Source organism: Alligator sinensis, unplaced genomic scaffold (genome assembly GCF_000455745.1).
Source record: "Alligator sinensis unplaced genomic scaffold, ASM45574v1 scaffold311_1, whole genome shotgun sequence".
In the NCBI taxonomy this organism is placed as follows: Eukaryota; Metazoa; Chordata; order Crocodylia; family Alligatoridae; genus Alligator; species Alligator sinensis.
This window is the reverse complement of record NW_005842355.1, coordinates 1,172,557-1,184,875: the sequence shown is the minus strand read 5'-3', so window position 1 is coordinate 1,184,875 and position 12,319 is coordinate 1,172,557. Positions and strand designations below refer to the sequence as shown.

Below are 12,319 nucleotides of genomic sequence, written 5' to 3'. Positions count from 1 at the left end.
CAACAGTCAGCTACATCAGTGGAACACAGCTATTAAATAATCTAGCAGGTTCTTGAAATCCAAGATTCACATAATAGACAACTTCCCAGGTCTTCCCAGAACGAGAGAGTGGACAAAACTTAGTGTAAACATGTCAGAAGGAGTTACCCTTTAATATCTGCTGAAATGATTTAGGGGTGTCTTCTGGATGTTTGTGGGGGAGGGGTTTATCTTCTAGACTGACAAGATCTAATGGAGATTTGAGGTAAAATCTAAAATCTGTGTAACCAGAGTTACTTCTTTAAAAATAATTGGAGCATGTATTACATATAAACATGTGCAAGGAGTTCTCTATACCATTAACACAAGGCTTGGCCTTATAACTTTTGGTTTGATACTGAAAAAAACAAATGACATAACATGTACAGCAAGTGCAGCACTTATTAGGTAAGCATACCTAAGTAATAAGTGCTATCATACTCCTTTTATATGGAGCTTGTAATTCGATCACTACAATTCTAATTATTATAATCTATCCTAAATACTGAAGTTTTTCAGACTGTAATCCAAATCCATTCTTTGAAGGACATAAATCCTCCTCAGTGGGTGCATCTACACAAGATGCTAAATGCGCAGTAGATTAATTCTACTGTGCATTAGCTTGTCATGGCAAAAGCTGTGCTATTGCACTAATGCTCAGTAGAAATAGTCTACTGCACATTAGGATCACTAAAAAGGTATACACTGGTGCTACTGCGCAGTAGTGCTGGTTACTGTGCATTGAGTTAGTACCTGTTGTTACAGGTACTAAGTTTAATGTGCAGTAACTATGGTTCATTAATGCACATGTAGATGTGCCCAGTATTCAGTTTTGAATATCCAAAGGATTAAATTGATTTACCAATAAAATTATAAAACAGAGCATACCGCATCACCACAAAATCAGCACCATTGGATATAGGGTGTGCAGCCAATAGAAGATGAAGAAGAACACTGGATAGGACAAGATGATGCAAATATACCAGCATTTTAGGCTTGGCTCCATGGGACAGTTGGGGTGGTTAGGGTCCAAGTTAAAGGTGGTCTAAAAGTAACTTCACTTTTACTTAACTGTAGGAAAACTAAAGGAGAATGCAGCCCCTAGTGGAAATTAGAGCAGCCCCAGGACTGCAACAAAAGGGGCCATTTTGCTGGTGAAAGATCAGTAAAATGTGGAAGCAGTCTGACCATATTCATGTTCTGTCAGTCATTTTCAAAGCATCTTCAGGACCCAGTCCATTGTTCTATTCGCTAGAATAAGTGATTACTTTCCTGAATTTGTAGTAGCAGTTTAACTTTTATCTGTACGTTATACTACAGGCTTTAGCTATTTGGATCTCCCTGTATTAAACTCAAATTCACTGGCCCAGGTGATGCTGACTCACAGCACTAAGGGGTTAATGGAAGAGAAACTGAACTCCTACAGAATTAAAGCCAGTCTGCTGGAGAAAGTTAGGTCAGCAATGGAGTAATCATAAAGCAAGTGAAACAGAACCCAGGGCCCCCACTAGAAAAAACAAAGCAAAAGCCCACAGGATAATTAAGGAATTGTCAACCAGGCCACATAACTCTGTGATTAACTGTGTATATGGTGATACCACTAACAAGTTTAATGGGAGGTTTTCTGAATTAAAAAAAATAATAAATTAACTTTTGCCTCTTTTCTTTACCTCTGTAATGATGAAATGGAGTGTTGACATTATCATGAAATTCCTTACATATCCCCTTAATTGGAGCTGATTTTACTGCTACATTTGACTGACAACCAGGCATGCACCAAAAAAAAAAAATGAAATCCCCTCCCCAACATTTAACGCATCACTTAAAAATTCCAACATCTCTCAAACGGTTCTGAACTTTACATTTGAAAATCAACAAGGGCATTGTGTTTACAGCCGGTGCTGGCCCACATCATTCTGCAACCTCAGGGCTTGAAACCTCCCTCTCTCAAAGAATGATAATTATTTCTACTAAAAAAATCAGAATACAAACAAAAAGTGGAACATAAGGTCTGTCTTTTCCCCACCTTTTCTGCTTTTATGTCAGACCTTTGTGATTATGTAAATAAAGATAAATGAACTCTACAAAACAAATAACTACAAAATGTTACAGGAGCTGGAGACAATGATCTGAATTTGGAAATCTGTTGTCTGTGATCTTGTTCAGTGGTTCTCAACCTTTATAGACTCAGTGCATCTCTTGACAATTCTTAGCTTTAATTCATTTCTTGACTATGGAACAATAGTAGCACAATTTCTTGATTACAAAGAACTCAGAAAGATGGGTTAGAATGTTTTTGATATTATGGATTCCTATTTGAAATCTCTGGATTTATCCTGTGAATTGTGTAGGTGTTCACACACCTAGTAATACTAATGCTGCATATCACCCTTAAAAGAATCTTGTGGCACCTTGGGATGGCACATCATCCTTGTGTGAGAATCACTGATCTTGTTATATATACTGAGGTCATTGATGGTGTGTCAAGTAGAAGCTTGAGAGAGAGGTTTGATTCACTGTTAATGCTGTAAATAAATGCACACTTCAGTATGGGGGAGCTCGAAGCAGCTTAGCACATGGCATGTTACTCCTGAGGACAAGAACTCTGTTCAGTGTACTCCGATTGTGCTCTGTGAACTTACAGGAAGGTTTTAGGGAGGGTACTGGGGCTGCGATAATTTATTGGGAAAAGGAGCCTTTTTCATTTTTGTCCTCATCCACAATGAGAGCCAGTTACAAAGGGATAAGTGATAGCGTTCCAGTCCGTTCATACTTCCTGTGGTGTCTCTCAGCTCTATCTGTGAACTCCCAACAGGCAGTGCAGCCTAGCTAGGGAACACTGGAAAAGAGGACTCCCCCACAGATAATGGAGTTGTGCTGCAGGAATGTTGGCACAGAAAACCTTGACTCCCCATCCTTGTTTTGAATAGGCTGCAAGATTGATATCAGAAGTATCCCTGGATAACTTGTGCAATACCATAACCCCGTAAACTGCACGGAGGGTGTGGGTAGATGTAATTTGGCCCATCTCAAAGAAAACTATTTGTTATATAGAACAATAAATAAATAAAGAAAATAATAAAAAAGGAAATAAAACCACCCACGGCTATACAGGGCACCTCTATTCAATGAAGCTACTTGAAGAGCAGCCCCTTAAGGATTCAGTTTATTAAACTGATTGCAGTTTTCTTTGTATTAGTTTAATAACTGAGAGGGTGTTTGCTTGCTGGTTTTAGGAAGAAATTCATTCTGTCCCATTTTAAATAGCATCTGCAAAACATTTTAGATAGAAATGTCAAACTTTATCTACCTTCTTTTAGAATGTAGTAACCTTTTGCACCCATTACTTTTATTTTCATATTTATGTTCTTTCTGATTCCAGACAGCAATAGAGATGCCAACGTGGCACAAAAAAAGCAACTTTTGCCATTGTTTCTCATCTTACCAAAGCACTTGAAACCTCACAAAATAAGAAATAAAACAAAACAAACTAAGAAGCACATGAGTTTCATTCTTTAATTCTAAACAGTGCTTCTGACTTTCAGCTGTGCCTCTGTCCTGAACCTTTATATCTTCAGAGCACAGGATGTATAGTAGGATACACCTGAATCAAAAGGATCAGCATCCCTTCTGCACAGTGGATGATTCACCTGCATGTCCTTCTGTTTGTGCAATATTGTCTGCACAGGGAAACTTAGTTAATTAGAAGCTACTATGAGTAATAAATTCACAGAGAGGCTGCTGATTTTGTTCACATTCTAGGAAATACTAGATAAGTGAGCTAGACAGGAGCTCATTGAGACAGAGAGCCAGAGTGCACTGCTGGGAGTGTGCACAGGGCTGCTCTAAACTGTGAGCTCTGGAAATTTGTAGGTCTGGGCACCAGGGGGTGAGGCTTATTTCTCAGTAGTGTTCCAAAGCTCACTTACAAGGTCTTCTAGACATACCCTAAACCTCCTTGGGGCTACTGAGAAAGAAGCTGAACTGGAATAGCATGAGCTCGGAGTTGTAGGAGGTTGGTTAGTGATCTGAGAATAAGGAGTAAAATTCTATCTCCAGAGTAGCCCTTTCACTTGTGAGACAAAAGAATGCTGTGCATATTTTGGACAAAAACCTCTTAAACCAAGATTCTACTTTCTCTGTGTAAAAATGTCTATTCCTGATTGTATCCAGAATCATTCTGTAAAAATCATTCTATTTCAACATGATACACTCAAGTTGCTTAGTTGACCTAAGGTGTTGTCCCTGGGCAGCAAAGATTAGTGAACTTCAAAATCAGCAAGTGGAGAAAGGTAACATTCTTTGGCAGCCTGATGCCCATTTCTAGGAACAGCCAGTAGTGCTTCGAACATAACTACATAGCAGAACATAGCTCCAACAGGAAAAAGGGAATCCCAGAAGGAAAGCATTGGAAGTATCCCAACGGCAAGCAGGGTTTATTAGGAACTTGGGTAAAATCTTGGCCCCACTGAGGTCAATGGTCAACCTCCCAGATGTAGATGGGGCCAGGGTTCCACCTTTTGCATTCTGGTGTTAAGGAAGTGAACGTGTTCTGTATTTCAGGCAAGGACTGGAATGACAGCCTGGTGACAATTCCTTAGGTCTAGGAAGCACAAACATCCCAGAAGAATGATGAGTAACAAAAATCATCACTACACATGCTAAATCACGAATGAGTGAGTTATGATATGCCCTTCTCAAAATCTCCTCACTTTAACTTTGGCTTTTCAGTGATGTGACTAACAGACCTCTTGAAACATGGCATGGAGCCTTTAAAATTCTTCCTGTTAATGGAAGAGAAGCCAAGATGTAATTCTACATAACAGCCAAAAACAAAGAGGTTTTATGATACAAGAGAGCTGACACAACTCATTACTCATGCAGTAGATAGACATGCTGTCTATATCATGCAACATGACATTCATCTCACAGGAAATGAAAGAAGAATCCTGCTGAGTAAATTAGAATCAGTGGTAATACAGCTGTTAGCTACAAACATTTGTTTGGCATGAATCAATCTTGACTCTCCTGTAGTTTGCTTTGATGGTCTCTCTAGTATCTTGTTGACTAATGATGAGATCATGGTTTGTTAATCTAACTGCATAAGGAAAACATTCTGCCAAGCAAAATGCAGGCCACTTTGCTGGGTTTTATTGAAGTTGTTTATAGACCTTGTGTTTACACAGGCATCCAAACCGATTTATTGAATATTTATTTGGCTTATTCATGTACAAAACTGCATGAACATAGAACTGAATCCTATCTTGAATCAGAGTTACTCTGTCTGCCTTTTATAGTGGGTTTTAGCTTGAAGAAAATGGAAAACAGCCGCCTAAAATACATTTCATGTTGGCCACTGCTTCAAATGTTCTGTATGTTATCTGTGATTCTCATCTTCAGAGCTTGTAGCAACTGGATGGAGTTGCAAATCACTTCACATTTGGAGGTAACACATTTGCTTTCTAACAGGAATTATTGGTACACAATAAACATTTGCGGAGCAAACTGCTGGGCAGTATGTCAAAAAATGTAAATCGATATCCAGATCTTTTCCCTGGTGATGCATTCTTAATGTATTATTGTTCTCCTTTCTACTAAGGAATGAAAGTAGAATACATTTAGATTTGTTCACTAGATAGCATTAGCAGCTACATATTTTCCCCCAAATCCTGATGTTTTATAAACACATAGCTATTGGTAAATCATGTTAATATCTCATTGTGATAACACAATTACTAGTTTAGTAAATGCAATATAAAGAATGTGACTATCAACCTGGCCTCAACTTTTTCCCCCATTTTGAATCGACAGTATTGTGGTTGTAAATAGTCATAATCTAATACTTTAATGTAGTGAAAAGTCCTTTTCTGACTGGGACTTTGGGAGACCTTGTATGGTTCTATTAGGAAGAACATGCTGTATTTAGTTTATTATGGAAGCTAGAAAGCCAGAGAAAATTAGATGATCCTAACTGTCCAGTCACCTCATGAAGTGTTGCCAGCTCTCATAATTGTCTCACAAGTCTCCTGATATCTGTTGATTTATTAAGACCCGTGCACCTGGATTCATGTGGCTAGGGGAGAATCCCAGTTTAATTTTATTTTTTAAGTAGCTAGCTCTTTTGGTTGCAAATCAATCCATCATCAAATCCCTTGAAAATGTGATTCCAAAGTGGCACCGAACCAGAAAAACAAATAAAAAGAATCCTAACTATGGTAGGAATTAGAAACAATCTCACATGCTTCAAGTCCATTCATGATTTTTGGCACCTGACTTGTGATTTTACAACACTTAGGATGTTGATAACTGAATAATGATAGCTAGTCACGTTATAACAGAGGGTTGTCTCTTCTCTACAATGAGATACACTACAGGTTCTCTGTGGATTTCTTTTGGTGCATTTCATCACAGTTAATTTATTGCAGGAGCAAAACTACAGATGAAAAATTCCACTTGCAAAAAGTGAGGCAACCTGTATAAATCATGCACAATGTTTCAAAATGCTTCTAGATATTTATTTGCCTTAAACAAATGCTTTAAAAACAGCTGGTGATTTAAAGTTCAGATATTTTTAATGTATACATCTTGCTGTTTTCAACCAGTCTCCTAATTTATACATACCATATGCACACAAATGTTATCTAGTTGTCCAACTGTTGAATAAAGTGTGAATAAAGTATGCAATAAAGTGTTAGTTAGTTTTCCAACTGTTGAATAAAATGTTCAGATTCCTGTTTGTGCAAAACACTTGCTTAATTACTTTTTGGTGGCTGCAAAAATCAGAGTCCATAATTAAGTGCATACAGGATGGCACATCTGTAAAGCTACCGTAAGCGTTTTCCTTCTATTCTGAGATTTCTATCATTTATTAGAGAAGGATTCTTCAGAAAATTAGAAGATACTCAGAAGTAGAAGAAACACCTGTTGGCCTTTGTAATAAGTATGAATTGCTGTCCCCTCACAAGGATTTATGTGATGATGAAACAATGGCTGAAGTTCATTTAGATGAGAAAGAATAGAAGGGTTTGATCGTTCCGTAATTAACACATGACATTTAAAGATGAAAAAAAATAGTAAATGTTTCAGTTAAGCAGCTTTCAGTCCTGTCATCGGGGTACAAAATGGGGCGTGGGTGGGGCACTGTTTCAAAAGTACCAAGGAGAACTATGTTCAGAGCTGTGGCAATCTTTCAGCCCCTTTCTGTAAGTTCAGGTGAATGAAGCTCTAAAAGATATTGAGTTAGAGCTCGCCAAAAAAATCCAGGTTTCACTGTTCTGAACTTCACAGAATTAAATTTCATTTTCCTGGCCCACTGTCATCTGGAGTTTGTTTTTGTGCATCAGGGAACTGAAGTAACTACTGTGCATGAGAATTCATTCCTGACCCTCACTATTACTCTTATATTATTTGATGATGAGCTATAGGAGGACAAATATGAAGACATTGCTTGCCCTTAGGGTCTGGCTCTTTAGTGGCAAACACATGGGTGCAGTGGAAAATTGAGGTCTTGAGATAACATAGCTATAGATAATCTTACTCATGTGGTCACTCCTTGTGACTCTCATGGAAGAATTTGATATTTAAGAGAGACTTGAATAGAGAGAAGTTAGTAGGATGGTAAGCAAATCAAGAAGAGGGTGGCATGGAAAAACACAGTGAAGTAGGCATGAGAAGCAAATAGGAGTGTGAATGAAATCCTGGCCTACAAATCCTGAAATCAATGGAAAAACTCCCGTAAGCTCCAATAGGGCACATTCACCAAGAACTGGCATCAGTGTCAGAATACAAAGGCTAAGGGACAATATAGTTGAAGATAGACTCTGTGATGAGGCAAAAAGAGTTGCAAAAGGCTTTGAAAAGAATTATAAGACATTTTAAAAGTATGTGGTATTCGAAAGAGAAACAATGGATGGCAGCAAATAGGTATTAGCAAAGTCATATCATCTGGTGAGAAAGACTGTGCTCAGCAGTAGCACTGTGCCTGACCGAAGGGTGCAGAAGGTGTCCAGGAGACTGAAGGGGACAAGATTGTAGGAATTAAGAAGAATGTGAGCAAGGCCAGTTTCAGGAAAAATAATTAGATAAGAATAGACTAACTTGTTAGAAATTTCTCCACCAAACAAATTGCTGAAGAGTATAAACGAATGTAAACGGAGAAGGCATCAGACCTGCTGATACCTAAAGAGTTAATGGCAAAATGCTCCATGTCTTGATCTTGACTTTTTTTTCAGTGCAGCAGCTCTCAACATGTGGTTCAGAGAACACTAGTTGTCTACAGTACCTTTCCTAATGAGCCGCAGAATGAACCACTTTGAGAATCAGGCACTGGGGGATTGAGAGAGGAGGTGATCCATTGACAGATATTTCTCTTACAAAGTGGCTTGTGGGATAAAAGGGCTGAAGAACTACTGTTTTGGTGTGCATGAGGCAAGCTATGAAAGCCAGGGGACCAGATAAAGAGTTCGGATGGACAGTGACAACTGAAAGAAAAATATGTTTTTTATATGCTCATTTTTCAAATTTTCCTCAGGGCTGGGAAGATGAAAGGGAACCTGGGCTTTTGACACATGGCATATTTTTAATAGGTCTGAAAGTGCATAAAGTCTGAGAGAGTATTAGAGAAGAAATGGGGAGTGCAGACCAATTTACAAAATGTTCACAAGCTTAGCCTTGAGCCAGAAGCTGGGCTTAGGCTGATTTAAACCTAACATTCAAGCCTAAGCCAAATGCATTGTAGCACGTTCTGCTTGGTCTGTCTCCTTTCTAATCTAAATTTAACTCTCTTTTTAGGTATATATCTCCCTTCTACATCCTGTGAAAGGCACAAACATGGTAGCAAAAACTTACATCTTCTGGTTATAAAGCCAGTAAGGGTGCCAGCCTGGCAAAGAGACGAGACAAAGCCAGCAGTTTGTAGGATCTGCAGATGACCACCTTATATATATTGGCCCTTCCAAATGGCTGCACGAAGGAGGGTCAATGCACAGTGACATACTCTTATGTCTCTCAACCTTTGTCCTCTCCTGGCGAGTCAGGCCACCCACCCCAATTTGCACAGAGCACTGTGTGTGCAATATGGCATGTTGGTTCCATTATCTATATGTATGCTCACTTGCTTTCTTTTTCATTTAATTAACGTGGCTTTACGCCTCTTCAGTCTGTGCTGCAGAAGGGAGCAAGTTGTAAAATGGGGAACCAGGACTGAACTTGCCTCAGTCAACAGGTGGGGGTCGATGTCCCTTTGGAATCAGTATTTGTTTTGTTGCTGCTGTGATGAATGATAATTACACATGCTTATTGGGAGAACAGGGGCTTTTTATCACTCCAATCAGTTCAGATGATATTGGCTCACTCAAGTGGGAAGCAGGAAATGTACAGCTACCACTTAAGTATTATCTTGAACAGATAGGGTCAAGCTTAAGTGTTGTCCTGAATCAGAGCCTGAACGAGCTCAAAATTTAAGAAAAAATATTCTCAAAATATGAGACAAAATTACCATCACTGTATAGGCAGAGTTCATGTACTTTGTCTCTTACTATCATTTTCTTTGTTCTTTGTTCAATTTTAATAAAAAGGTTGAGATCTATCTATCTATCTATCGATCTATATTTTAAGGGTGTGCGAAGCAGGCCCTATTTGATTTGGATTCTGCCTGAATTGGATTGGGGACAGTGATTCGATTTGTTGATTTGGATCACTGTCCCTGATTCAATTTGGCCAAATTTGAATCTGAAGATTCGATGCTGATTTGGAGAATCAGCGATTCAGACATAGACACAGCTTTAAATATTTTTTCTACGTACCTTGAGGTACCAGGTGCAGCTAGTGAACACTGCAATGCTGGGGCAGATGGAGCATCCCACAGGAGTGCAGGGGGTCCCCCTCATGCTTGGCGTTGAACCCAGAAGTGGACCAGAAGTACTTCCAGTCCACCTATGAGTCTGCCAGGGAGTGTGCAGGGGGCTCCCCCCATACCTTCCTGGCTCGGCAGTCACCATGGGGGGACCCCATGTGCCCCCCAGACCCAGGAGGCACCAGTCACCAAGCCGGGGGGAGCGGAGGCACAGAGGAGCCCCCTGCGTGCTCTCTGGCAGACCTGAAAGTAGACCAGAAGTGCTTCTGGTCCACTTTCGGGTCTGTTGCCAAGCATGCTTGAGAGCCCCCTGCGCTCCTGTGGGACACTCCATGTGCCCCAGCATCACAGCACTCATGAGCCATCTGCTACCTAGAGGTATGTAGAAAAAACGTTTAAAGCTGTGTCTATATCTGAATCACCGAATCTCTCTGAATCAGTTCAGAGGGTTCTGGAGAGATTAAAGGGTTCTCTGATTCCAAACTGAATCAGCATTTTGGCCACTGAATCAGGCCAAATCGAATCAGGGCCCAAAGCTTCGCAGACCCCTAATATATATATGTATGTGTGTGTGTGTGTGTGTGTGTGTGTGTGTGTATACTTCATGAGTGTACATGTACATGTCTGTGTGTGTGTGTGTGTATATATAGCTGGGCAAGCTTCCCCCTTCCCTGCTCCTGGGAGGCTGCGACAGTGTGGGGTGGTGGGTGGCAGCACTCCATCTCTGGCCCCCATATCATTCTTGAGGGGCAATTGGCTAGTGTGTGTGTGTGTGTGTGTATATATATACATATATATATATTTATATGTACGTATGTATGTATGTATGTATGTATACACACATATATGTATATACGTGTACACACATTCATAAAGTATATAGATATACTAGTCATAATAAAACCCTGCAGCAAGAGTGACTTATTTTCCCCTGGAGAGTAACAGCTTAGGCTAGGGACAGTGGGGCTCATTTGCTCTTATTTTGCACAGAAGTTCTGTATGCAAATGATGACTTTTGCATGCAGAAGGTCAGTTGAATTAACTCTTACTTACAGCATGCATGATTCCAATTTTTTTCTGTAATTCTAATAGTGGAAAAGTGAGACAAATCCATGCCCCGGGCATTTAAACTTAACTAACTTTGCTTTTCTGCTGATACATTTTCTCATTAACTTGTTAAAGCTAACATATTAACTCCTGGTACTAGCATCTGAAAGAGCTGGTGGAAATGGCCATTAATATTTTGGCTGTGGGAATATCTGATGCCTGTTGGAATTCACCGGAATATACAATGGCTGTAAATACAAGTAGAGATAATATATTTCCATTTTTATTTCATTAAAAAAAGAAATGGTTTCTGAAGAGTCTGAGGCTCTTTATATAACAGTTGATCTTACAGTACTGTATTTAAAATGTTACAATGTTGACTTGCTGTTACAAGTATTCAGTGTTACAGGAAATCAGAAACAATATGGAACAGTTTACACTAACTCTGCATTAAAATGTTCCATCTGTTCTTGCTTTGGGTTCTTAGAGAATTGCTTTTTCATCTCTGTAATGCTTTTCACTTCCTATTAGTAAGGCTTTTAAAGGTAGACACTGAGTTAGTATAAAACCCACAACTTTTGAGTTTAAATGCCTATTAAAAGTAAAGCTGTCTGAAACTACAATAAAAATTTATTTTGGCTACAAAAGACAACTTTGAAACCTAACCCATCTGTATTTTTCCTCCCCCAAACAGTGCAACATCCTGTATAATAGAATATTTATCTTAAACACAGACCACATATCTTTATGAAAACAATTGTTTCAACTTAATTTATAGGGGGTAATCAGCTCATATTAAGGTTTCCAATAGTTTGTGTTGCTAATATAAAGTTGTTACATTACAGATCTAATGCAATAGTTGTAATTTCTCTGAATACTGATATTGCAGTTGATGCTTTATATTATCTTTTGTATATTATAACCTAAAACGTTATATAAATCTGCACACAATTGGCACAGGGGAATTTACTTTCAGGTAATTGTGCATGTAAATCAGGCCAAAATTGCATCCATATTTTACTGATAATTTAGGTTCATGCTGTGATATCCAAATTTATTATAGACTTGACACAATAAATATTTTAAGTAATACTTTCATCTGTTTCTGTAGTCACTGCACACACAAAACTCCCATTGACTTCAGCAGGAGTTACCACACATGTCTATAAAAGCTGCTGGATTAGATAATTTATAATCTCACACCAAGAGCAAATTATCTCACTGTGAAGGGCAGTCTATGCTTGATGCACACAAAACAGCAATTGACATACGTGGGAGTTATGTACTTATATCAAGGAGAGGACAGACCCCTGGAGTTGTAGGCTTCTTCCATACAATGGTTTGTCAAAGTCTGAATGCAACAGAGCCTGTTTTTAGCACTCTCTAAATATAACCAGATCT

General features: G+C 39.0%; 1 protein-coding gene across 2 annotated transcripts in view; it reads right to left on the bottom strand.

Annotated features, from left to right (window-relative positions):
• ALDH1A2 (aldehyde dehydrogenase 1 family member A2) overlaps nucleotides 1-12,319 on the bottom strand; it is a 43,924-nt gene that overhangs the window by 14,758 nt on the left and 16,847 nt on the right. The window lies entirely within an intron of this gene.